Below are 25,231 nucleotides of genomic sequence, written 5' to 3'. Positions count from 1 at the left end.
TCTTTGAATAGTTTGTGCTGTTGCTTATAAAATGCTAAGCAAAGATAATTCTATGGCTTTTCCTTTTTTGAGACTATTCTTTGTCTCAGAAGTTTCTCTTATATTTCTTTAATTTCCTACTTCTCAATTTTTCTCTGTTCTATAGTAATTCCTCATCAAGCTAGATTCTATGATACATGCTCCCATGAGAGTTCATGTCATCTATCTTCCACTGCTCCATGTCAATCTTTCATGTCCATGAGCATCACTGATCTTAGGACTATGAATAATCATGGCGAAAACACCCTTTGATTTAAAGGAGCCCTACATTTTGGGGATGGCAAGGTATGAGTGTGGGTGCAAATAGAAGGTCAGCCTGTGCTACATAATGTGACCATCTTGAAAACAAACAAACGAAAAACAAAAAAATAATATACTGGCTTAATTACTATTTAGGACTTATTACTGATGATATAAATTGAGAATTACTTATGAGAGAGAAAATTTTAAATGTCCTAAAAGTGAAATTCTTCCTGTGTATTATATGAGTGTCTGAATGGGTAAAATCAAAATGGATACTTGTTATTTGATTGGCCTCAAAGATTAAAGGACTTTATTAAGAAACATGAGACCCATTACAGTGGAATTGTCAAATATATGGAATATCTGAGATGAAAATATGAGTGGAAATTAGAAAAAGAAACATCATTACCAATACAAAACTGATCCAAAGCATAGAATAATGGGCAGACTACAGTGACAAGACATTCAAATCCTGTTAACACTAAATTAATTTAATTATCTACTGACAATAAGATTCATTTAATAATACCAAATAGTAAATGTGTTTAGACTTAAGGAATAGAGATTGGTTGATGCGAATATATTAATATTAAAATTACTCTTAAAGCAAATAAATTGAGCTAAAATGATCATTTTAAATCAGTAAAGTGACAAAGCCAAGAGTATGCAGAGGAGTTATGAATTTTCTTTACCGATATTTGTCTCTAGTAAGAAGAGAATAAGTAAATATCATCACATAAGTAAACTGAAAAGGAACAAGAGGAGAGACTTTGAAAGGGTAGAATCAATGAGTATTTGTCTTTTAATAATGAAAGATCAAATATATAATATTAATAATGTTGAATTAATACATCTAACAAAGGATGTAGGAAAACAGAGGATCAAATATCTTTATAGATGTCAAATTGTAGTCAAATTCTTCTCAGTCACAAATTCCTAGAAAACTCAGGTGGATTTTACCATTCTCTTAGTGGCTGAGACAAAAGAAAAAAAATGAACCTTATATATGTATAGAGAATCTCAACGTGTAGCAATATCCACTTTATTCTAAGAAGTCTATTAAGATAATATAGTAGCAAAATAAAACCTGACAGCCATTGGTGCTATGTCAGTTTTCCTCCTGGGCAGGAAGGCCCAGGAAGACATAGAATATCAAAGGAGGTAAAACAACAGGATATTCTTAGGGGAAGTGAAGCACTCTGCCCTGCAGGAAATCTCATTAAGCTCAGGAAGTAAACATTACAATATAGCTTCAGGAAGTTCCTGAAACTGACCACTAGTTTCAAACTTATATAAGCAGTAGGGACTGTTGAGATATGCCACCAGCAGTAGCTTCCCTATCTTAGTCAGAAGATACAATCTTACAGCAAATTTCATGGTCCTCTGACTCTTACAATCTTTCTCCTACCTCTCCCAAGGTGTTCCCTGAGCCTTAGATATAAAAGTTGTGTTGATGATTTATTTATTAGAGATGGGCACTGCGAGTCATTTGTTCACTGCATTTTTAGCAGTTATAAACTTCCGTGGTGGTCTCTATCTGCTGCAAAGAGAAGATTCTTTGATGAGAGGTGAGACCTACACATATCTATTGTTGCAAGGCTAAGCATTTAGAGTAAAGAATTATGATGATCTAGTATAGTAGTAGTTGTAGGTTCTCCTCAAAGATCCGTTGTTTTATTAGCCATGGGTCATTGACTAGGTTTCCATTACTGGGCATGATTTCTCTCTTGTTGAGTGGGTCTTAAGTCCAATTAGCTATCAGTTATCACCAATATATTAGTATTTCTGTTGTGTCTTCAGTGATACCTTGCCTTCCTGACTTTCATTGTGGGTCACGGAACATCACAGCCAAGTAAGACGATCGATTGTTTCCCTAGCTATCCAGCTTTCTCAGAACCTTCTAATACTATAAAATCTGATCCTTATAGAGGGAGCTTAGAGGCAGATCTAGCTCAAATCAACCAAGTCCTGTATATATTAAAGCTCATGATAAATTTTGAGTTACTCTTCAAAGATTTTTGTATTAGATAAAACCTATTTCTTTTGCCCTTGGACATTCAATTGCATATCACTGTTTGCTGACAAAGATAGATTCTGTTGAACTGCTGGGAAATTACCTAAGTCCTGATTTCCATGTTAGGCAATTCAGTGAGTGTCCCTGGATCTTCCTTCTCTCTCTTGGGTACATTTGAAATAATTGTTTCTGCTTTCCTGAAAGTCTTTGTTCTTACTGTCACTGGCCTCTGCCAACTTTGCCCTTACAGCTGTGACTATTTATTTAATATCTATTTTCTATCATATTTATATTTTAAACATTCGCATTCCTCGATTTAATTACCACTGAACTTCTGACACTATAGGAAACTTTGCTTGCAAATTCTCCTTGACTCCCCCTTCCAGACCACACCTCCATCTTATTTCTTGAAGACACCAAGCTCCATTTTGCATCCGGATTTAGGTGCATGCTGCTCAGAATGCAGTTTTGGCAGAGTGCTACATCTTACTTCACCCCTTTACTCATATTTTTAAAATGTTACCAGTCTCAAAGGACTTGCTTGTCTCATCCTTTATAGAGCTGCCAGCATTGCATCATTAATCCAGCCATGCGCTCTCAGACTTGCTCTCCATTATTTCGTACAATTTTCTCTAGCCTATATTTGAATATAGATATTTTGTTCTGCCTACCACAAAAAACCCTGAATTTCCAGAGAGATGGTTGCCTGATCCACAGTGTGTTTCTAGGGTTCTTTTTAGGGATTCAATAAATATCTGTTGGACAAATACTTTAATTTTAGAAATAAAATGTATAAGAAAAATTGACATCAACAGATATCATAAACCTGTTTTTTAGTCTTGTGCTCTTTTGTATGTTACTGATTTTCATCTTTCTCATCTTTAAGAGTTCCTATGAGCCATGAATGAAATAACTGAAACTACCCAGCAGAATTCTTAGGACATGACAGGCATGGAATAATTTTGTTTTTTTCATCTCATCTGATTGTATTTTATTCCCTTCTTTCTACTAATGATGATTCTAAGAATAATGGTTCTGTCTTGGAATACCAAACAAAAAAACAAAAGCCTCCTAATGATTTGTAGTCCATTGTAGTTCTAAGTAGTATACATTTTTACTAACATATATCAAGTGGCTTTCAATGTATGTTGTGTATCTACGAAAGCATAGATCCCTCTGTGTCTAAAACAATCCTTCTTTTCACTTCCCAAACCTTGCCTTTATATATATATTTTTTTCTATATTCTTTGTTTACATTCCAAATGATTTCCCCTTTCCCGGATCCCCCCCTCCCATTATGTCCCATAAACCTTCTTCTCTCCATCCATTCTCCAATCACCTCCCTCCTTTTTTTCCCTCTGTCCTTATATTCCCCTCCAATGCTAGATAAATCCTTTCCAGGATCAGAACCTTCTCCATACTTCTTCATGGGAGTCATTTGTTATGTGATTTGTGCCTTGGGTATTCAGGGCTTCTGGGCTAATTAATATCCACTTATCAGAGATTGCATTACATGTGTATTCTTTTGTGACTGGGTTACCTCACTTAGGATGATATTTTCCAGATCAAACCATTTGCCTAAAAATGTTGTGAATTCATTGTTTCTAATTGCTGAGTAGTATTCCATTGTGTAAATATACCACATTTTCTGTATCCATTCCTCCTTTGAGGGATATCTGGGAGCTTTCCAGCTTCTGGCTATTATAAATAAGGCTGCTATGAACATAATGGAGCATGTGTCTTTATTGCATGCCGGGGAATCCTTTGGGTATATGCCCAGGAGAGGTATAGTGGGGTCCTCCGGAAGTGTCATGTCCAGTTTTCTGAGGAACCGCCAGACTGATTTCCAAAGTGGTTGTACCATCTTACAGTCCCACCATCAGTGGAGGAGTGTTCCTCTTTCTCCACATCCTCACCAACACCTGCTGTCTCCTGAGTTTTTGACCTTAGCCATTCTGACTGGTGTAAGGTGAAATCTCAGAGTTGTTTTGATTTGCATTTCTCTAATGATTAATGATGTTGAGTACTTCTTAAGGTGCCTCTCGGCCATCCAAATTTCTTCAGGTGAAAATTCTTTGTTTAGATTTGTGCCCCATTTTTTAATTGGGTTATTTGGTTATTTGGTCTAACTTCTTGAGTTCCTTGTATATATTGGATATTAGCCCTCTATCAGATGTAGGGTTGGTGAATATCCTTTCCCAATTTGATGGTTGCCACTTTGTCCTTTTAACAGTGTCCTTTGCCTTACAGAAACTTTGTAATTTTATGAGGTCCCATTTGTCAATTCTTGATCTTAGAGCATAAGCTATTGGTGATCTGTTCAGGAACTTTTCCCCTGTGCCCATGTCCTCTAGGGTCTTCCCCAGCCAAACCTTGCCTTTTTAAGGCTTTGGGAGAGAGCATGGTGACTCATGCCTCTAATCCTTATAGACCAAAAGCAGGTGGATCTCTGGGAGTTCAAGGCTGATCTGGCTTACATGCATGTGCCAGGGCAGCCAGTGCTACACAGTGAGATCTTGTCTCAAACCAAACCACCAACAGCAGCAACCAAAACAAAACCCTACACTAAAACAATAAAGCTTAGGAAGAGCGAGCCTCTATTGGGTTTGGTAAACACAACAACATGTCTGCTGTCATGTCACCCACATCCTTTAAATTTTTTCTCAGACTGATATATTTTTATTTTCCATTTTCTAGGATTGAAACATTTGATTATTTCAAAACATTTGATTATTTCAAGCTTTTCACTCTCATTTGTCCTTGTATGGTAACAGCCATTTTTCTGCTTTGATATACATTTATAGTGTTGTGAAAAAACTGTTTCAATTTTTTTTTGTTTGATGTAGAAACACCTGCTTTATATCAATGATTCTCAAATGAGGGGGAGGTGGTGGGAGGTAGTATTACAAATAGCACAGAAGAGGTTTCTTTTGATTTTGTATAAACATGTTCTTCTCCTATGCCCCTCATTGTATTTCTTTCCCTTTGAGAATTACTGTTTTCGAAATAAACTCTTTTGCTTATTTATTATTTTCATGTCCATTATCTGACAATGGTTTATGAACATAGGTTTAGTATATGGCTTGAATGTTGTTTGTCTCCCAGATGGTTGCATGCTGGTAGTTTCCAGCATGGCAATGTGGGGAGGTTGACCCTATAAGAGGTGAAATCAAAGGGGAGATCATCAGGCAATTCACTATGAAATCTGGGAAGGGATCATGAGAGTCCAAGGTCTTTCTGGAGTTCCATCTGAAATCTTTCTCCCACAAGTATTCTTGAGCCGATCCCAACAAGAAAGAATCCTCAACATGCAGTTCATACCTTCAGCAGCTCAAACAGTGAAACAAGCAATTCTTTTTGTTACAAGTAATTCTTTTTGAATACCTGAAGTGTCTCATTATGGTAATGAAAAAATAGGCAGAAGCAATAGGCCTTCAGTCCAAGTAGCCAATCACCTTATTGTCTTCAAATAACAATAGGAAATTCAGGACTTTCATCATACATAAGTGGCTTTGACTGTGTTTCTCACAGTAAAATTTCTTTTATTTTTTTCTTCTTTAGAACTACATACCATCTTTCAACTATAAAAAATTAGAACCACATAATCCTATAGACAATGTCATTAATAAAATAAATCAGCATCTGTAATCTACTGATACACTATGATTTTGGGTCTTTCAAAGGAACATACCTACAACTGACACTTCTTTAAATTAGCAGTCTCTAACCACATTCTAAATATTTGTTTATATACTACAGATAAGCATAGTTCTCAACCCTTATCAAGAAAACTTCTCTTTGCAACAGATGGGTCTTTACATACAACCACAATCACTATGCAGAGATTTGTACAGTAGCCTCAACTGATACATACAGCACAACTGTGGCACCTAAGGCTCAGGAAACCTTTTGGGAGGCACGTAGGCAGAGAGCTTGTAAGAGACAATAATACAGTCATTATTTGGTGTGAAATTCTGTCAGTATCTGTTAGGAATGTCAGAAGCTAGATCCATAAACAACATTTGTAAACATGAGGGAATAAGATAGCACTAATAAGAATGTTCATGTGGGCAGGGAAGGCTTACAGGCCTGTAAACATGCACTAAAACTCGAGACAACTGTGCTGAGATTGGGACAAATCTTCTTCCCTGGGAAGAGCATTCCAACTGCCTATCCAGGACCAAATAATCATCCCTGAAAACATTTATAAAATATTATGTAGACTGAGTTGATTATACTTGGCCATATGTGTATGTATGTATATAAATATATTTGGATACATGGATGTAATAAAATCTGATGAAAAAGAGGTTGCGAATTTGAAAGAAAATATGGGATATGTGGGAAGGTTTGGAGGAAGGAATAAGAAGGGGGAAGATAAAAGAAATACTTTTTACTATGACTTATCTTAGTAATAATATGTGACTGGATAGACTTATATTACCTCCTAGAACAAACTACAGATCCAGATGGCTGACATTTTGTCCTTGTACTCTGCCACTTGTTCCCAAACATTTGATTAGAGTACCACCATGTCTTCTTCCTTTGGATCACCTTCATATACATTTGCTAATTTATTGCTGTTAATTAATTTATTGCTGTTTCATTTTCCTATATCTTTACTCGCCAAGTTTTCCTCGTTCTTGGAGGCCCAATCTCCGTGCCATCACTCCTGCAGATATGTTTTCTTTAACTGCTTTATTACTTTGTAATCCTTCTATGGTTGTATAGATTTCCTGTTAAAATTAAAGCTTCTTGAGAATAACACTATTATAGTTACAAAGTGGATATTTGTTAAATGAATAAAGGACTTGTAGTTGGAATCAATTCCCTCTTCTGATTTGATATCTCATCACTTTCTTCCACAAGCTTTTGTCTGAAATCCAGTAGTAGGTAGGCCCTTGATGAAAGAACAGAATAGACTGTACATCAAAGACATTGCAAACAAAACCAATGTAAGTGTCGTAAAATAGAATACACCTATAACCCTAGAATTTAGCTGAATAAAAGAGAACTGGCAAATCAGGGCCACTAAAGTTAACCCAGAGAGTTTCATAGTAGTCTGAGCTACAAAGACAGTTCTCTTCAGACTGGACTATGTAGTTAGAACCTGCCTTTTAAATAATAAATAATGGAGACATTATTTGAGTTATTTATTCCTGTACTTGTTGGCTGGTGGCAAGCCAGCTGTGATCATACTCTCTGCTCTTATCCACCTGACCTTCTAAGACAAGACACAGTTTCAGTACTTTGGCCCAGAGCAATGCTAAAACAGCCACACTTGGAATTTCTGGAGGTTCCTTTGCTCCTCCTAAGTAACAGTCCATAGTGAGCCTCCTGATCTTTCATGTCATAGAGTCTGTGACATTGTTCCAAGCCTGGTGTGTCAACAAATTTCAGTCACATTGAGATCAAAGCAAATGTGAAAGGAAACCTCTGTTCCAAGCAACTTCCAGATTACCTAAAAGGTTGAAATGTGGTAATGATTCCAGACGGAGCGCCAGGAAATCAGGCGTGACAGTGTGTGACCTGTTCTATACCAATGCCACCATTGGGGCCATACCGACAGCCTGAGCCCAGCACTGCCTGGAGGCCATGATTATCTGCATCATTATCAGTTAGGCTACCTTTGCCATCCCAATCACAGAAAAATTTGTAAAGGAATATGGAGTGTTCAACCTCAGCAAGATCTGTGTGACAACCCTGGATATCATGAGAACAGATAGAGTTGTTGCAGAGCTAAAGGATTTTGAAAGTGCTAAGTCAACATGACTGTCATTAGTGGCCATACTGGGAAGATAATCCCCATGATAGTGATCTCTCACTCTACCTCAGAATTTACTTATCCCACAACCAGCAGATCATGTTTACAGGAAGGATCTAGGAGTCTGAGACAGGAGTTGTGAAGGTCAAGGCTACAAGGTTCTGTGACCCAGTCTGTGGCTTAAATTGTGGCCTGTTTTGTCTTCTCCCTGGTGGGCACCATGAACGATAAGAAAAAAGTCTTGTCTAATGTTCTTTCTTTTGTACAAAGGAAAAGAATATACCCACTTCTCCAGCTGAGGAGTGGGAGCTTGGAGAAGTTGGACATCAGCAAAACCATTGCTTTTGAGAAGAAAATGATTGCCAAAGCCATCCCAAAGCTGAAAACCTCCATTAAGAAAGATGAGGACTTCAAGATTATGAAGTGAGCTTCTGGCTTCAAGCAGCATCACCTAACTGATTAAGCATTCTGTCACTAGAGCCACATCAGAGACCTGTGACTTAAGTTTACTTTCCTGATGGGTGTTGTAGCAGCATCTGTATCCCTTCCAAACTGTGTCTGGTCTGAAGATATTGACAATAAAGCAGACTCAGATTTTGTTGAAGAAATACATCCCCATATTTATGAATTTTACAAGGTAAGCTGATTTTTTAAATCATAATGAGAATTTTGCAGATATGTTTCTGTTTCCCATGTAGATAATCTTTCAGTGTTGCAAAGATTTCACTGTACAGGTGTTCCATATTTTATCTTAGATTCACTGTTAGGTATTTTGGTTTTTATAATTTTATTTTGTGATTGTGTGTGTGAGTGTGTGTGTGTGTGTGTGTGTGTGTGTGTTTGTGTGTACAAGCATGCCACAACACAGGGTAGAAATCTGAAATTCAAGGACAGCTCATGTGGATTGGTTCTATCCTTGCACCATGTGAGTTCCTGGAACCATCCCAGAATGCCAGGCGTGGCAGCAAGTGCCTTTGCCCACTGAGTCATCAGTGCCTCTTTTTTTTTTTTTTTAACTGATTGTGAGTAGGATGTTTTTCCTTATTCCTTTCTAGTAAAGTTTATTGTTGGTACAAAGAAAAACTACCAATTTTTGCATGTAGATGTTTTATGGTTTTATTTCTCTGAATTTTTTGTCAGATATCTATATATAGGGATGATTTGATTTCTTGTTTTATATGTAGTGCTTCTATGTCTTTCTCTGGTCTTATTGCTTGAGCTAAAACTTTAAGCACATTGCTGATACTAAATTTGGATGAAGGGAGATTATTCATGTAATCCAAATCTTAGTTTTACCTATCTGTCACTGAGATGCCATATCCTCTTACTTGTAAATAATCATGCTATATAATATATTCTGTATATTAAGAATATTAAGTATAATTTTAAAAATTTAAAGTTTAGATTTATTCATCTGTCTCATCATTCTTTTGTTAGCTCCAGTTTTCACTACTAAAAGGTTTGAGTTTCATTTTTCTTATATCTAAAATGAGAGGTTTGATCTACCAAATAGTTAGAAATTTTTCTTATTTCTAAAATATCATATCATGGGTTATATATAAGAGATGTATTAGGTAGTCTGGAATTATTATAAAGTGTACTTGTCAAGAAGAGAAAATTAAATTTAGGGAGGTTATGTTACTGCCCAAGGTCACACAACTAACATATTGAAACCACTGTCAAATCAGAAATAGTTCATGCATCTTAGAAAAATCTAAGCTGTGTTATGGTCTGCTATTTTTCATCAAGATGATGTATATAAACATTACACATTATTTTTTCCTCTTGGAAAATTTTGTGAGAGAAAAGCCACAACCTACAGTTTATTCACAAGAACCAAGTATATTGAGTGAAGTCTTTGCCACTATTTCTTATCTAACCTTGAACCACATGTCCAGTTGCATTTATGATTATCAGGGGGCAACTGGACAAATTAGATACACTACCTCAGAGGCAAACAGGAAGTTCCTTACAGAAGAATGATTTGTTGCAATTAGAATACTGGTTATTTTATGCAATTAAAATAAAACTTTAAACATGTCTCTGCAGATCCTCCCTGCTAATGCTCATCTTGGAAAGTAATTACTTACCCTCAAAGGAAAGAATCTATTTAGAAAAAAAATACCCTTTAGGTCAAGAATCTCATGTAAATACTTGCTTAAATGATATTACAAATAGGCTCTATTTCTTCAGTCTCATAAAATTCTCTTTGAGGTTAATCTTGATGAATATTAGGTAGGAATTGGTAAATGGGTTTATATTAAGAGAGCTAGTACATTTCTAGTTTGTGGTAAGCTGCTAATTTATGCTGTGGACTTATGTGGATAACAAAAGTGTGGCCATGTAGCTAATGCTGAATCCCCAGTTGGCTAAACAAAATCTGCAGGGCATATTCTTTGTGTGCTTGAAAGGCAAATGCTCATGACTGATAGAACTATTTTTTAAAATAAGCTGCTCTTAGATTCTAAAGATTGTATGAATGTTAAAACTTAGAAATAATAGCTGGAGGAGGTCCCTCAGACTTTGGTTCAAGAGAGCTCTGTAGGAAAGACTAGAGACTTAGCTTTGGCTGTACATGCTGGGTTTGTGTAATGGGAAGAACCTCAACATTAACTAGATCAACTTAATGCCAGCTACAGCCATCTTCCTCAGCTGGAGAAAAACAAGAGTTCCCACTCAAGCAATGGAAAAAGCTTTCTAAGGAACTTAATGTGGTTGTTGTTTTCTGTTACTCTGCCAAGTTCCATTTTAAACCGAGAGGAAAGGGGAGAAGGCAGAGCTGTCCTGTGGATTGGTAACTCGGGAAAGGAGTAATATGATTTCTCCTCCACATATAAAACTTACTCCTTCCTCGATATGAGGCTGTAAAGAATTCTGTGATTAAAAATATCAACTCTCAATCCAAAGCAAAGATACCTAGAAAATAACTACTAGTAATTTTCCTTGAGACAAATATTTAGGATAAATGACTTTTGCTGACCCAAAGTCATTTTGCAAGAAGTTCCCATTATAAATTTCCATAAGATTTCAGAGAAAAGTTTAGTTTTACTAAATTTAGGAAAGTACTGCCATAACTACGATGGCATAGCCTACAAGCAATGGTCTTAAAATAAGGCAGACATTTACAATGTGTTGTTTTGCAAGAGTCCGTGGGTTTGGCACCTCTCCCTTATTTCTTTATAAGCAAGCCAAGCTACCATGCTACACCTTTTTCTCTCCTGGCTCCAAACTTTAGAAATCATCACTCAAACCACACCCAGATCACTTGTTTGGTCATGTAGAGATGAGCTTCAAGAGAAGGAAAATGTTGGTTCCCATATTGTGCTCAAATTACAGAATGGTATTCCAGATTCTCACTGCAACATATCATGTTTCTCTGAGCTTTAGTCATCCCAGGTCAGGATGGGGCATGTTTTCTAAAACCTGGATTTGTAGTCCTGATGTTTCCTTCCCAAGAATATAGGTTGACTCTTGTTTTCCCATTGGCAATGATGCCAAGGCCAAACAGGTAGAGTGGGTATGACTAGTTACATGAAGACTCATTGAAAAAACCTTATCCAACTGTAGAAAGCCTTATAATGATTTCAGTGTTCTCCAAACATCCATGCTTAAGTAATGCATTATTGAGCTTACGGAAATCAGTTTAATTGTCAATTAACAACTTGGTTTTGCTCAACCATTCTTGTGTGTATAAACCACATGCTCTGATATTTGGAATTTAATTTATGAAGATTTAGAAAAAAAAACTCGTTTCCCTGTCTCATTTTGCTTCAAAATAGACACAAGAGTAATGGTAGTTTTTTCAACTCTAACATCTCAATTCATATAAAATTAGGATGAAGAATGAGGCAATGTCAAATAAAGAAGTGAGAAAAAAGTGGTGTGGTATGACTTAGTAAGTCAGTTTATACTAAATATACCTGCATGCTGCCATGTTCATTGCAGCACTACTCACAACAGTCGGATGATGGAATCAACCTAGGTAGGTCTCTTGTTAGACAGAGGAGAAGGAGGACAATACAGAAGGAGAGAGGGGAGAATGAAGGACAAATAATGCCAGGGATGATAAGGGCTCAGGGAATTTTTTTATTTTTACCTAAAATGTTTTAGATAAAAACATGGTAAGTTTTTTACCTAAAAACATACCATGTATATATGTATGTATGTATGAATTAAGGAATGAATGAAGTCATGTTACTTTGGTTAAGAGTCATAGGCCATCTAACAAAAATCTCCAGTACCAGGCATGAACAACATCCATTTAAGTTGTTGGCTAGCCCAAGTGACTCCCAAAAACAATACCGGCTGTTTCTGTTGCTCTTGGGTGTCTCTTAGATGTTGAAGGTAATTTATTATTATTGTTGTTGTTGTTGTTTGTTTGTTTGTTTGTTTGTTTGTTTGCTGAAGACAATGTATACTTCAATCACAGGACTAAGAAGATTAGAGATAGACCAAACCTGAAAGCCTTCTTCCTATAGTCTCATGTTCATTGTACCAGAAAATACTATAAAAGTAGCCAAGTTAGGGAAGCAATCAATAGTTCTATCCAATTGTGATGCCTATGAAGCACAACAATGACCAGCATAGCAAGATATTCCTAAATGTGCAGTTGATGCAATTATATTTTCCTGATAACCAACAGCTGTCTAATTGGACTTTCATCCCACACAATAGGAAGTCATTCCGAGTACTAGAAACTTAGCCAAATACCTGGGGCTAGTAAGGTCATGGATCTTAGAGAAGAACATACTTGTTGCTACTTTACAAGACTGGCATAATTCCTAACTACATTCGAAAATGTATCTTCATACTCACAGATAAGTGTAAATATCTCTCTTCAACGAATCAATATCTCTATACTCACAGTTAAGTGTAGATATCTCTCTTCAATGAATCAACATCTCTACAGCAAGTGGAGATTATAACAGTGAATCACAACTGGCCATAATGAAGATATCTAAGAGATGCATTTACAACACAATTATGGTACCTAAGGCTCATAGAATGTCTTCATTAGGTTTTGCTGCTGTGAATAGATACCATGACCAAAGCAACTCCTATAAAGACAACATTTAATTGGGACTGGCTTACAGGTTCAGAGGTTCTGTTCATTATCATCAAGGCAGGAGCATTTCAGCATCTAGGCAGGCATGGTAGAGGAGGAGCTGAGAGAGAAGGTTCTACATCTTCATCTGAAGGCTACTAACAGAATACTTACTTCCAGGCAGCCACGTGAGGGTCTTACAGTCCACACCCACTGTGACACACTTACTCCAACAAGGCCATACATAATGCAAGAGGGCCACACTTTCTAATAGTGCCACTCTCTGGGCTGAGCATATACAAACCATCACAGGGAATATCATGGAAGAGGGAAAGGACCATGGAAGGACCAGGAAGTCTGTTGTGAGATTGTATTTCCTAAGAATGACAGGTACAATATGTTCATGATCCATCAACAATATGGCTGACTAAACAAGATCTGAACAATGAAAATATCAATAGACATGCTAATGCAGGATGGGGAAATATCACTGAGTCCCACCACTAGAAAAAGAACTTCAGGGAACTAATGACTGCTCAGAGAGAAAAAATTATTCTCCCTCAGGGATAAGGCCCCAAATTGGTTATCAATATGAAGTGGCTGGCCATTAGATCATATTCACCTAGCCACACCAAATGGACTCTATAGGTAGTATTTATATATTTGTATGTTTATATGTATGCATGTATACATATATATGTATATATACATGTATACATATATATTTGTATATGAAGAATATATATATATATATATATATATATATATATATATATATATATATATATATATATGAAGAATAAAAAAGTAGGCCACCAATTTGAAAAGGAGTTGTGGGGCAGGGATGGGGTTGAAGGGAGGAGACAGAGGCAGTATTGACAAGATGATGGTAATGGGGAAAATGATATAATTATATTTTAATTACATTTTTAATAATAAAAAATAAAAATATTATTTATAAACAAAATGGAGGTTTATTCAGATAGTAATCCTTCAGGTGTGTCTTCTTTCTTCCTGATCACCTCTCTGTTTTTAATTAACCCTTGTATTGTTGAAAATCTGTGTTTAAATATTTTTTTAAATTTTTTTATTCGATATAATTTATTTACATTTCAAATGATTTCCCCTTTTCTAGTCCCCCCCCCACTCCCCAAAAGTCCGGTAAGCCCCAAGAGCAATTATCAAATTCATCTGGAACAACAAAAAACCCAGGATAGCTAAAACTATTCTCAGCAACAAAAGAAAATCTGGGGGAATCAGTATCCCTGACCTCAAGCAATACTACAGAGCAATAGTGTTAAAAACTGCATGGTATTGGTACAGTGACAGGCAGGAGGATCAATGGAACAGGATTGAAGATCCAGAAATGAACCCACACACCTATGGCCACTTGATCCTCGACAAAGAGGCTGAAAACATCCAATGGAAAAAAAAGATAGCCTTTTCAACAAATGGTGCTGGTTCAACTGGAGGTCAGCATGCAGAAAAATGCGAATTGATCCATCCTTGTCTGCTTGTACTAAGCTCAAATCCAAATGGATCAAGGACCTCCACATAAAGCCAGACACTCTGAAGCTAATAGAAAAGAAACTGGGGAAGACCCTTGAGGACATCGGTACAGGGAGAAAGTTTCTGAACAGAACACCAATAGTGTATGCTCTAAGAGCAAGAATTGACAAATGGGACCTCATAAAATTACAAAGTTTCTGTAAGGCAAAGGACACCATCAAAAGGACAAATCGGCAACCAACAAATTGGGAAAATATCTTGACCAATCCTACATCAGATAGAGGGCTAATATCCAATATATATAAAGAACTCAAGAAGTTAGACTCCAGAAAACCAAACAACCCTATTAAAAAATGGGGTACAGAGTTAAACAAAGAATTCTCACCTAAATATTTTTTAGTTTAAAAAAAAAGAACAAATGAAATTATATTGTTTGTTGGGAAAATGGATACTACAAGAGTCATCAAGTTTATCAAAACAAGCCAGATAAGAATAATGAATGCTGTATGTTTTCTGTTATATGTAAAATTTACTAAAAATAGCTTGAAGGTGAAAGGCGGACTTGTAGAGATGTGGGCAAAGGTGGTGCAAGGCATTAGGAAATGTAATCGATGGGTGAATATAATCAAAGTATGCCATATACATGGGTGCAAACTGCACAGAGACCTGTTACTGTATGCAAGTAATAAACATAAAGAATTGGAAAAAAGTGCCAGTCTCTGAAATGTCCTTCCATCTTATCTCTGGTCCCTGCTGTGTGACTTTCAGCAATGTGACCTTTTAAACCTCTTCTGGTTCTTCATGTTAAATATTAAATTAACTCGTTCCCCTTGTCACATTATTATGTGAAGTCAGATGACATATGTTGAGGAATTATTATAGTTCAGGACTCAGAACAAACAGCCATTCAACAGTAATTGCTTTTTACTTCATTTCACATTACTTACAACAAACTCATAGATCACTTAATCTTAATTGCACATTGAAGAAGTGTGTTTGTTTCATTTGATTCTTACCTAATTGAATATTTACTACTCATGTTGAACATGAACATGCTACACAAACAAGGAGCTTGTTCAAATTGAAATAGCTGACAGGAATGAATAGGGAACTCAAACAGCAGGTTTGATCCTGCTCTGTATCCGATGGGATCATCAGGTAACTCTACTATAATTCTGTGGTTAAGTGCAACCAAAGATACTTTGTGAACACTAACCACAGAATCCCAAAATATAGAAAAGTAGAAAGTAATGAGTGTGCATGTGATTGCTGGCAATGTTTCAGGGAAGATTTATACATACTCAGAGACAAAGCATACTCAGGATGAGCAAGTGCCTCTCAGGGTACGTATAGCTATCATATTCTATTTACTACATTTCATTTCTTGGCCCCAGAAATGCTTATTTTGTCTTATTTCTCTGGTACATGTACAACTTCACTCTGTGTCCTGAAAAGACATTCTTAGTGCTTCTCTCTTACGGCTTGTTTATGCTTATACAGGATGGAGTGCCACTGTGTTCCCAGTATTGATCACCTAGCACAATGGATGAAGTTTCTGAGCCAGTTCTGGCCTGTAGATGACCAGGTATTCCTGGTCTTACTGTTCTCATTCTCTATATTCAGTTAACTAGCAAGTCCAGCAGCACGTCTTCCTGGAAACCTTGAGCACATCGTCTGACATGTAGTTTCCCAAAACTCTTAGAGTTGCTCAAGTCCCTCTTATGTGTCCATTTTGACCACATTTGGTTTTTTTTTATTCTTTAATCCTTTTTCGCAGTCCATTTTTCATCCCCCCCCCGTCTGACCCTATGACTGATCCCCATCCCATACCTCCTCCCCCTGTCCCCCATCTCCAAGAGGATGTCTCCACCCCCTACCTACACCCCACCAGGTCTCCCTGGGGCCTCAAATTTCTGGAGGGTTAGGTGCATCTTCTCTCACTGAGGCCAGACAAGGCAGTCCTCTGTTGCATTTGTGTCAGGGACCTCATATCAGCTGGTGTATGCTGCCTGCTTGGTGGCTCAATGTCTGGGAGATCTCAGCAGTCTAAGTCAGTTGAGACTTCTAGTCTTCCCATGGGGCTGCCCTGTTCCTCGGCGTCTTCCATCTTTTTCTCAATTCAACCACAGAGGTCCCCAGAGTCTGTTCCTTAGTTGAGTAATAGTATCTGCATCTGACTCTTTCAGCTACTTGTTGGGTCTTTCAGAGGGCCGCTATGTTAGGTTCCTGGCTGTAAGCACACCACAGCGTCAGTAATATTGCCAGGCCCCAGGGCCTCCCTTTGAGCTGGACTCCCACTTTGGGCCTGTCTCTAGACCTTCTTTTTCTTCTGCTCTTCTCCAATTCATCCCTGCAGTTCCTTCATACAGGAACAATTCTGTGTCAGAGCTTTTGACTGTGGGATGGCAACCCCATCCCTCTACTTGATGTCCTGTCCCTCCACTGGAGGTGGGCTCTACAAGCTCCCCGTCCCCACTGTAGGGCACTTCATCTAAGGTCCCTCTCTTTGAGTCCTGAGAGTCTCTCACCTCCCAGGTCTCTAGTACATTTTAGAGGGTTTCCCTAGCTCCTATCTCCTGAGGTTGCCTGTTTCCATTCCCTCTGCTGGCCCTCAGGGCTTCAGTCCTGTTTTGCCCTCCAATACTTAATATAGTTTCCCCTTTTCCCTCCCTGTCCCCTCTCCCACTCAGATCCCTCGCTGCCTCTGTTCTACGCCCTGCCTCTGAGTGACTGCTTTCTTCTCCCTCCCAAGTGGGATTGAGGCATCCTCACTTGGGTCCTTCAGTTTGTTAACCTTCTTGAGTTTTGGAGATTGTCCTGGGTAGTCTGTACTTTTTTGGCTAATATCCACTTATTAGTGAGTTCATACCATGCATGTCCTTTATACAGTACAGGTTATTACCTATTAATAGTCCATTGAATATATTTCTCATTCTCTACAAGCAGGTAAGGACAACAACAACAACAATTCCTTTTTACTGGGACCCATCAATACTGGCTGCACTTGCAACCAAAACTGTGAAGAAGGCAGCCTGGACATCATCAAAAAGTAGTATACATGTCTGGGCAATGACTTCCACACCAACAAGCTTGTGTGCAAGGAGATTGCATTATACCCAGCAAGAAACTCTGCAACAAAATAACTACCATGTATGTCACGCATGTGCTGAAGCAATTCAGAGAAATCCTGTGAGAGGGAGCTCAATTTGCAGGAGGAGGAGAGTGTGAATGGGAGAGGTAAATACATTCCTGAGGTCTCAGCCTGAGATCAGGAAATCACTGAGGTAGATCTGACACCAAGAAACTATTGGAATTTCTGAACTGGGTAGTTCTCCAACCTATATATCACTCAGCCTACAACTGAGATGAATTTCGAAGCATGATGGGGAGCTATTTGAATCTGTTATGCAACATTCCGTGTTATGCAAACACGGAAACCAAAAGAAAATAATATAAGAAAGAAAGAAAAAGAAAATTTTATCACACATGGTCAAAATATTAAGTGTATTTTTATCAATAAGTGTACTTTCATGAGCATTTGGTCAATTCTAACTATGATTAAATTCTAGCTGTGATCCCTTAGAGATCTAGAGATCTAGAGTAGCTCCCATAGACTGAAATCCGAATATCTGTTCATCCAAATCCTGCCTCAGGGCATCAGACCAGCTGCTTCATTGCTTAACGTATGCATTCCCTCAATGTCTTCAACTGAACCAGAATTTAGATTCTCCATTGTGAAAGAGCTTCATCTAAGTTAGCAAAAAGGCAAAGTGCAGGTAATGACCTATTGCATTTCATCTACTATGCACCAAACTGTCTCCATTTCAATCATGTCATACACAAAAATGGAGATAATTTTTTTTCTGTTTTTTGAGACAGGGTTTCTCTGTGTAGCCCTGGCTGTCCTGGAACTCACTCTGTAGACCAGGCTGGCCTCAAACTCAGAAATCCACCTGCCTCTGCCCCCCCGAGTGCTGGGACAGTCAAGGTTCTGTAAAGATTGAGGCAACTTGTAGTAAGTGCTCTGAGGACATGTTCAGCACATAGCAATTTGTCAATGGATTCCAGACATCATTATTATAATAACCAGTGGCCTAATTTATTTGCAAAGCAGGAAAAAATACATATGAAGCCTGTACTCATGCAAGGGCTCATGGCTGTGATTCTAGCGGTTGATGTGAGAAGTCCAGACAAGACAATTGATCTGAGGTTGAAGTCAGTTTGCCTTCCATGGTGAGGTCAAGGTCAGCTTTGGCAACCTGGGATGTATAGCAAAAGCCTGCCTTAACAAAGCAAAACAACACATGGTTCTAAGGCCTTGTAGTCTAAAACTGTGGTAAATTTGTTCAAAAGTTTTCTGAATGTCTGGTGCTTAAGAGACTGGGAATCTCGAGGAAAGAGGGTCTTTGTTTAAGCCCTTGACATATTGGTGAAGGCTAATTAGCTATCTGTGTGAGCCCAACCAAATAAGGATTTCCCAGTGAGATCTAAGAAGGTATGATTCTATAAATGGAATATTTGATGTTAGTCTTCTGGCAAGCACAAAACAGAAACAGAAGGTGAAAACTAAAGAATGCCAAGTAAGAATGTGTGCTTGTTAGTTTAATTATGTTTGAAATTTGATTTTACTGCATTAGCTTACTATACATTTTGCCATTGGTGACCTTCACTCAACCTGTATAAAAGAAAATAGACTTCTTGAGAAGAATGTCACTGTTTATGTAACCTAGACCTTATATTTACCCACAGACACACTGCCACACCATTCTGGGTTCTTTTCTCTGTGCAGCCTGGGTATGTGAGGACTGGAGGGGCCATGTTACACCCAAAGACCTAGACTCCCAGCGGCAATGGTCCTTTTTAGTTTGTCTGTCTTAGCTAATTGGGATTTCTAGAGAAATGGACTTCAGTACCAGCTATAAAAACAAGTAGATTGACAGCTATTCACTAGCCAGTGGTGAAGGCTGTTGAACAATTGTCCTGTTGTGTTCCCAAGGAAGCTGTTAAACTGCTCAGGCAAGTGAGCCTTAGGAACCCACACTCAAATGCTTCTGGCTGGACTGTACCAATGCAAAAACAGAGACAAGTTTAACAGTCTTTTGCTTCTGAGTAATTAAAGACTGGAGGTGGCATTAGACTGGGAGAAGCAGAGCAGTAGAAAAAGAGAGAGCTTAAGAAAACATGTTACCTGAAGGAAAGAGTTTAATTCCATTAACGGAAACATGGTTCGGTCTGTGTCCATAGTGCATCTATTTAGGGTAAGGCTTGGAAGCACACCAGAAAAACAGACAGGGAGCAATGAAAACAAAGAGAAGGGACAGAAGTATGGATCAGAGGTAGAGCACTTGCCTAGCATGTGTGAGGTGTCCTGGGGGGTGGGAGAGAGAGAGGAGGTAGGGAGAGGAAGAGAGAGGATTTACACACTGGGATTGAGAGAGGAGATGTGGAGAAGGAGTATGAAAGGTATGACAAGATGATGTAAGTAATATGTGAGAATCTCATTTGTTTAAATAGTCTTTGTAATTATATGGTTATTATAAAACATGGTACCCTAACCTAATAAATATATTTTATTGTTATTTAAGTGACATTGAAAAACAATTATAATTACATACATGTGCGATAGGGGAACCGCTCAAGTGACAAGCTATAAATTTCCAACAGTGCCACCTAGTGTTGGAATCCTTGGGGTGCACGTGTATGTGGCATGTGTGCATTGAATGCTTGCTCTTGACAGCCTCTGTTATCAGCCCATGAGCTTATAACACAGTGGGGACTGATGAGAGTATAAAGTACATTTAACAGTGGTGCAGAAATGCCTCTGCCTCAAGTTTCACAAGACTCTTACTGACTCTTTTCTGGTCACTTGCAGTTTCAAATAATTTCACTTAATGCAACAGACTACAATGAAGTAATCTAACTTTGAAGCATTTTTATTTCTGTCATAAAAGTAGTGTTTTTATTTATCTTATAAATTTAATATTTATATGTATTGTACTTATCAGCCCATAAATGAAATTAAGTGGACAATGTTAACATTCAGTAAAATATTAATATATCATTGAGATAAGACCCATGAACAAGAAGAACAAGTAATTATTTTCTGGGAAATCTGTAGATATTTGGTGAAGACAATAAAAATTATCAAAATCATAAAAAAAGACTTGGGCTTGGGTTTAGCATACTCTAAGTCTCTCGGTAATATGTATTAGTTGCATGATTATTCTCTACCTGTTCTTGAAACTGTGAACATGATCTGAATGCACTATATGTCCATGGGCTTTTATGCTTTATAATAGGAAAAACTGAAAACAATTACCATAAGGAATTTTAATGTCAGTACAGAAAAAATTATGAAATAATCAACATGATAAAAATATCTGAGCTAAGAAAATAGTTACACTCTTGAGTCTTTTATTATTAATTTAGGAATAATTTTATGTTACCCATTGCAAAGTATAATTGCTCTTCAACGGAAGAACTAGGAAATAAGAAATTTATGTACTAAAATAGTGTATTTTTCCTATTTTACAAAGAAATGACTAGATTTGTTTAGCATATAGGACTGGAACATTCTCAATTATTTTCTGGGAAGCAGGTTGTACTAAAATATACAATACTCCTATAACCAGACCATATGTGGATCTTTTGTTGTTTTTGTTTCTTTGTTTTGAGATGAAGTCTCACATTGTAGCTGACCAGGAACTCTTTATATAGTCCAGGCTGTTCTTGAATGCACAGAAATCTGCCTGGCTCTAATTCCTGAGGGCTTATATGTGAGTGTTTTGCTTTTTTATATTATTTATTTGTAGGAATTTTGTCCAGTTCTTTTTTTTTAATCTATATATTTTTTTATTTACATTTCAAATTATTTACCCTTTTCTGGCCCCCCACTCCCCGAAAGTCCCATAAGCCCTCTTCCTTCCCGCTGTTTTCCCATCCACCCCTTCCCACTTCCCTCTTCTGGTTTTGCCTTATACTGCTACACTGAGTCTTTCCAGAACCAGGGGCCACTCCTCCGTTCTTCTTGTATATCATTTGATGTGTGGATTATGTTTTGGGTGTTCCAATTTTCTAGGCTAATATCCACTTATTAGTGAGTGCATACCATGATTAATCTTTTGAGACTGGGTTGCCTCACTAAGTATGATGTTCTCCAGCTCCATCCATTTGTCTAAGAATTTCATGAATTCATTGTTTCTAATGGCTGAATAGTACTCCATTGTGTAGATATACCACATTTTTTGCATCCATTCTTCCGCTGAGGGATACCTGAGTTATTTCCAGGTTCTGGCTATTATAAATAGGACTGCTATGAACATAGTGGAACATGTATCCTTATTACATGCTGGGGAATCCTCTGGGTACATGCCCAGGAGTGGTATAACAGGATCCTCCGTAACTGACTTTTCCAGTTTTCTGAGGAACCGCCAGATTGATTTCCAGAGTGGTTGTACCAATTTGCAAACCCACCAGCAGTGGAGGAGTATTCCTCTTTCTCCACACCCTCTCCAACACCTACTGTCTCCTGAGTTTTTAATCTTAGCCATTCTGACTGGTGTAAGGTGAAATCTCAGGGTTGTTTTGATTTGCATTTCGCAAATGACTAATGAAGTTGAGCATTTTTTAAGATGCTTCTCAGCCATCTGAAGTTCTTTGGGCGAAAATTCTTTGTTTAGCTCTGTACCCCATTTTTAATAGGGTTATTTGGCTTTCTGGGGTCTAACTTCTTGAGTTCTTTGTATATATTGGATATTAGCCCTCTATCTGATGTAGGGTTGGTAAAGATCTTTTCCTAATTTGTTGGTTGCCGATTTGTCTTTTGATGGTGTCTTTTGCTTTACAGAAACTTTGTAATTTTATGAAGTCCCATTTATCTATTCTTGATCTTAGAGCATATGCTATTATGTTTATGCTCTATAAGAGCATACAGGGGGTATACAGAACTTATCCCCTGTACCGATGTCCTCAAGGGTCTTCCCCAGTTTCTTTTCTATTAGCTTCAGAGTGTCTGGCTCTATGTGGAGGTCCTTAATTAAATTTGAGTTGAGCTTAGTACAAGGAGATAAGGATGGATCAATTCGCATCCTTCTGCATGTGGACCTCCAGTTGAACCAGCACCATTTGTTGAAAAGGCTATCTTTTTTCCACTGGATGTTTTCACTTGATCCTTTGTCGAGGATCAAGTGGCCATAGGTGTGTGGGTTCATTTCTGGATCTTCAATCCTATTCCATTGATCTGCCTGCCTGTCACTGTACCAATACCATGCAGTTTTTAAAACTATTGCTCTGTAGTATTGCTTGAGGTCTGGGAAACTGATTCCCCCAGAATTTCTTTTGTTGTTGAGAATAGTTTTTGCTATCCTGGGTTTTTTGTTATTCCAGATGAATTTGAGAATTGTTCTTTCTAACTCTATGAAGACTGAGTTGGGATTTTGATGGGTATTGTGTAAAATCTGTATATTGCTTTTGGCAAAATGGCCATTTTAACTATATTAATTCTGCCAATCCATGAGCATGGGAGATTTTTCCATTTTCTGAGGTCTTCTTCCATTTCCTTCTTCAGAGTCTTGAAGTTCTTGTCATACAGATCTTTCATTTGTTTGGTCAGAGTCACACCAAGGTACTTTATACTGTTTGTGGCTATTGTGAAGGGTGTCATTTTCCTAATTTCTTTCTCAGCCTTCTTATCCTTTGAGTATAGGAATGCTACTGATTTGCTTGAGTTGATATTATAACCTGCCACTTTGCTGAAGTTGTTTATCAGCTGTAGGAGTTCTCTAGTGGAGTTTTTTGGGCCACTTAGGTAGACTACCATATCATCTGCAAATAGTGATAGTTTGATTTCTTCCTTTCCAATTTGTATCCCTTTGACCTCCTTAGGTTGTCTAATTGCCCGAGCTAGTACCTCATGTACAATATTGAAAAGATAAGGAGAGAGGGGGCAGCTTTGTTTAGTCCCTGATTTTAGTGGGATTGCTTCAAGTTTCTCTCCAGTTAGTTTGATGTTGGCTACCAGTTTGCTGTATACTGCTTTTACTATGTTTACTATGTTTATGCCTTGAATTCCTCTTCTTTCCAAGACTTTAAGCATGAAAGGATGCTGAATTTTGTCAAATGCTTTTTCAGCATCCAATGAAATGACCATGTAGTTTTTTTCTTTGAATTTGTTTATGTAGTGGATTGCATTGATGGATTTCTGTATATTGAACCAAGCCTGCATCGGTGGGATAAAGCCTACTTGTTCATGGTGGCTGATCATTTTTATGTGTTTTTGGATTTGATTGGCAAGTATTTTATTAAGTATTTTTGCATCAATATTCATAAGGGAAATTGGTCTGAAGTTCTCTTTCTTTGTTGGATCTTTGTGTGCTTTTGGTATCAGCATAATTGTGGCTTCGTAGAACGAGTTGGGTTAGTGTTCCTTCCATTTCTATTTTGTGGAATAGTGTGAAGAGTATTGGTGTTAGGTCTTCTTTGAAGGTCTGGTAGAATTCTGCAATGAAACAATCTGATCCTGTGCTTTTTTTTTGGTTGGAAGACTTTCTATGACCCCTTCTATTCTTTAGGGGTTATGTGACTGTTTAGATGATCTATTTGGTCCTGATTTAATTTTGGTATTTGGTATCTGTCTAGGAAATTGTTCATTTCCTCCAGATTATCCAGTTGTGTTGAGTATAGGCTTTTGTAGTAGGATCTGATGATTTTTCTGAATTTCCTCAGTTTCTGTTATTATATCCCCCTTTTCATTTCTAATTTTGTTAATTTGTATACTTTCTCTGTGCCCATTGGTCAGTCTGGCTAAGTGTTTATCTATCTTGTTGATTTTCTAAAAGGACCAGCTCCTGGATTCGTTGATTCTTTGTATGGTTCTCTTTGTTTCCACTTGATTAATTTCAGCCCTGAGTTTGATGATTTCCTGTCTTTTACGCCTCCTGGGTGAAGTAGCTTCTTTTTGTTCCAGGGCTTTCAGGTGTGCCATTAAGCTGCTAGTGTATGCTCTCTCCCGTTTCTTTTTGGAAGCACTCAGGGCTATGAGTTTTCCTCTTAGCACTGCTTTCATTGTGTCCCAAAGATTTGGGTATGTTGTGCCTTCATTTTCATTAAATTCTAAAAAGTCTCTGATTTCTGTCTTTATTTCTTCTTTGGGCAAGGTGTCATTTAGTATTGTTCAGCCTCCATGTGTATGTGGGCTTTCTGTTGTTTTTGTTGCTATTAAAGACCACTCCTACTCCATAGTGATCTGATAGTATGCATGGGATTATTTCGATCTTCTTATATTTGTTGAGGTCTGTCTTTTTATATGGTCGATTTTGGAGAAGGTACCATGAGGTGCTGAGAAAAAGGTATATTCTTTTGCTTTAGGGTGAAATGTTCTATAAATATCAGTCAAATCCAATTGATCCAAAGCTTCAATTAGTTTTACTGTGTCCCTGTTTAGTTTATGTTTTCCAGATTGGTCCATTGAGAATAGTGGAGTGTTGAAGTCACCTACAATTATTGTGTTAGGTGCAATGTGTGCTTTGAGCTTTATTAAAGTTTTTTTTTTTTTTTTTTTTTTTTTTTTACGAATGAGAGTGCCCTTGCATTTGGCACATAGATGTTCAGAATTGAAAGT

At 37.6% G+C, this 25,231-nt stretch overlaps 1 pseudogene; it reads left to right on the top strand.

The window, feature by feature from the left end:
- The first annotated feature begins 271 nt into the window (after window positions 1-271).
- LOC127689702 (malate dehydrogenase, mitochondrial-like) lies at window positions 272-8,202 on the top strand (annotated as a pseudogene).
- The last annotated feature ends 17,029 nt before the right edge of the window (window positions 8,203-25,231 follow it).

The sequence above is a fragment of the Apodemus sylvaticus genome, chromosome 7, assembly GCF_947179515.1.
Source record: "Apodemus sylvaticus chromosome 7, mApoSyl1.1, whole genome shotgun sequence".
NCBI classification, from domain to species: domain Eukaryota; kingdom Metazoa; phylum Chordata; class Mammalia; order Rodentia; family Muridae; genus Apodemus; species Apodemus sylvaticus.
This window is presented reverse-complemented; position numbering and strand designations above follow the sequence as displayed.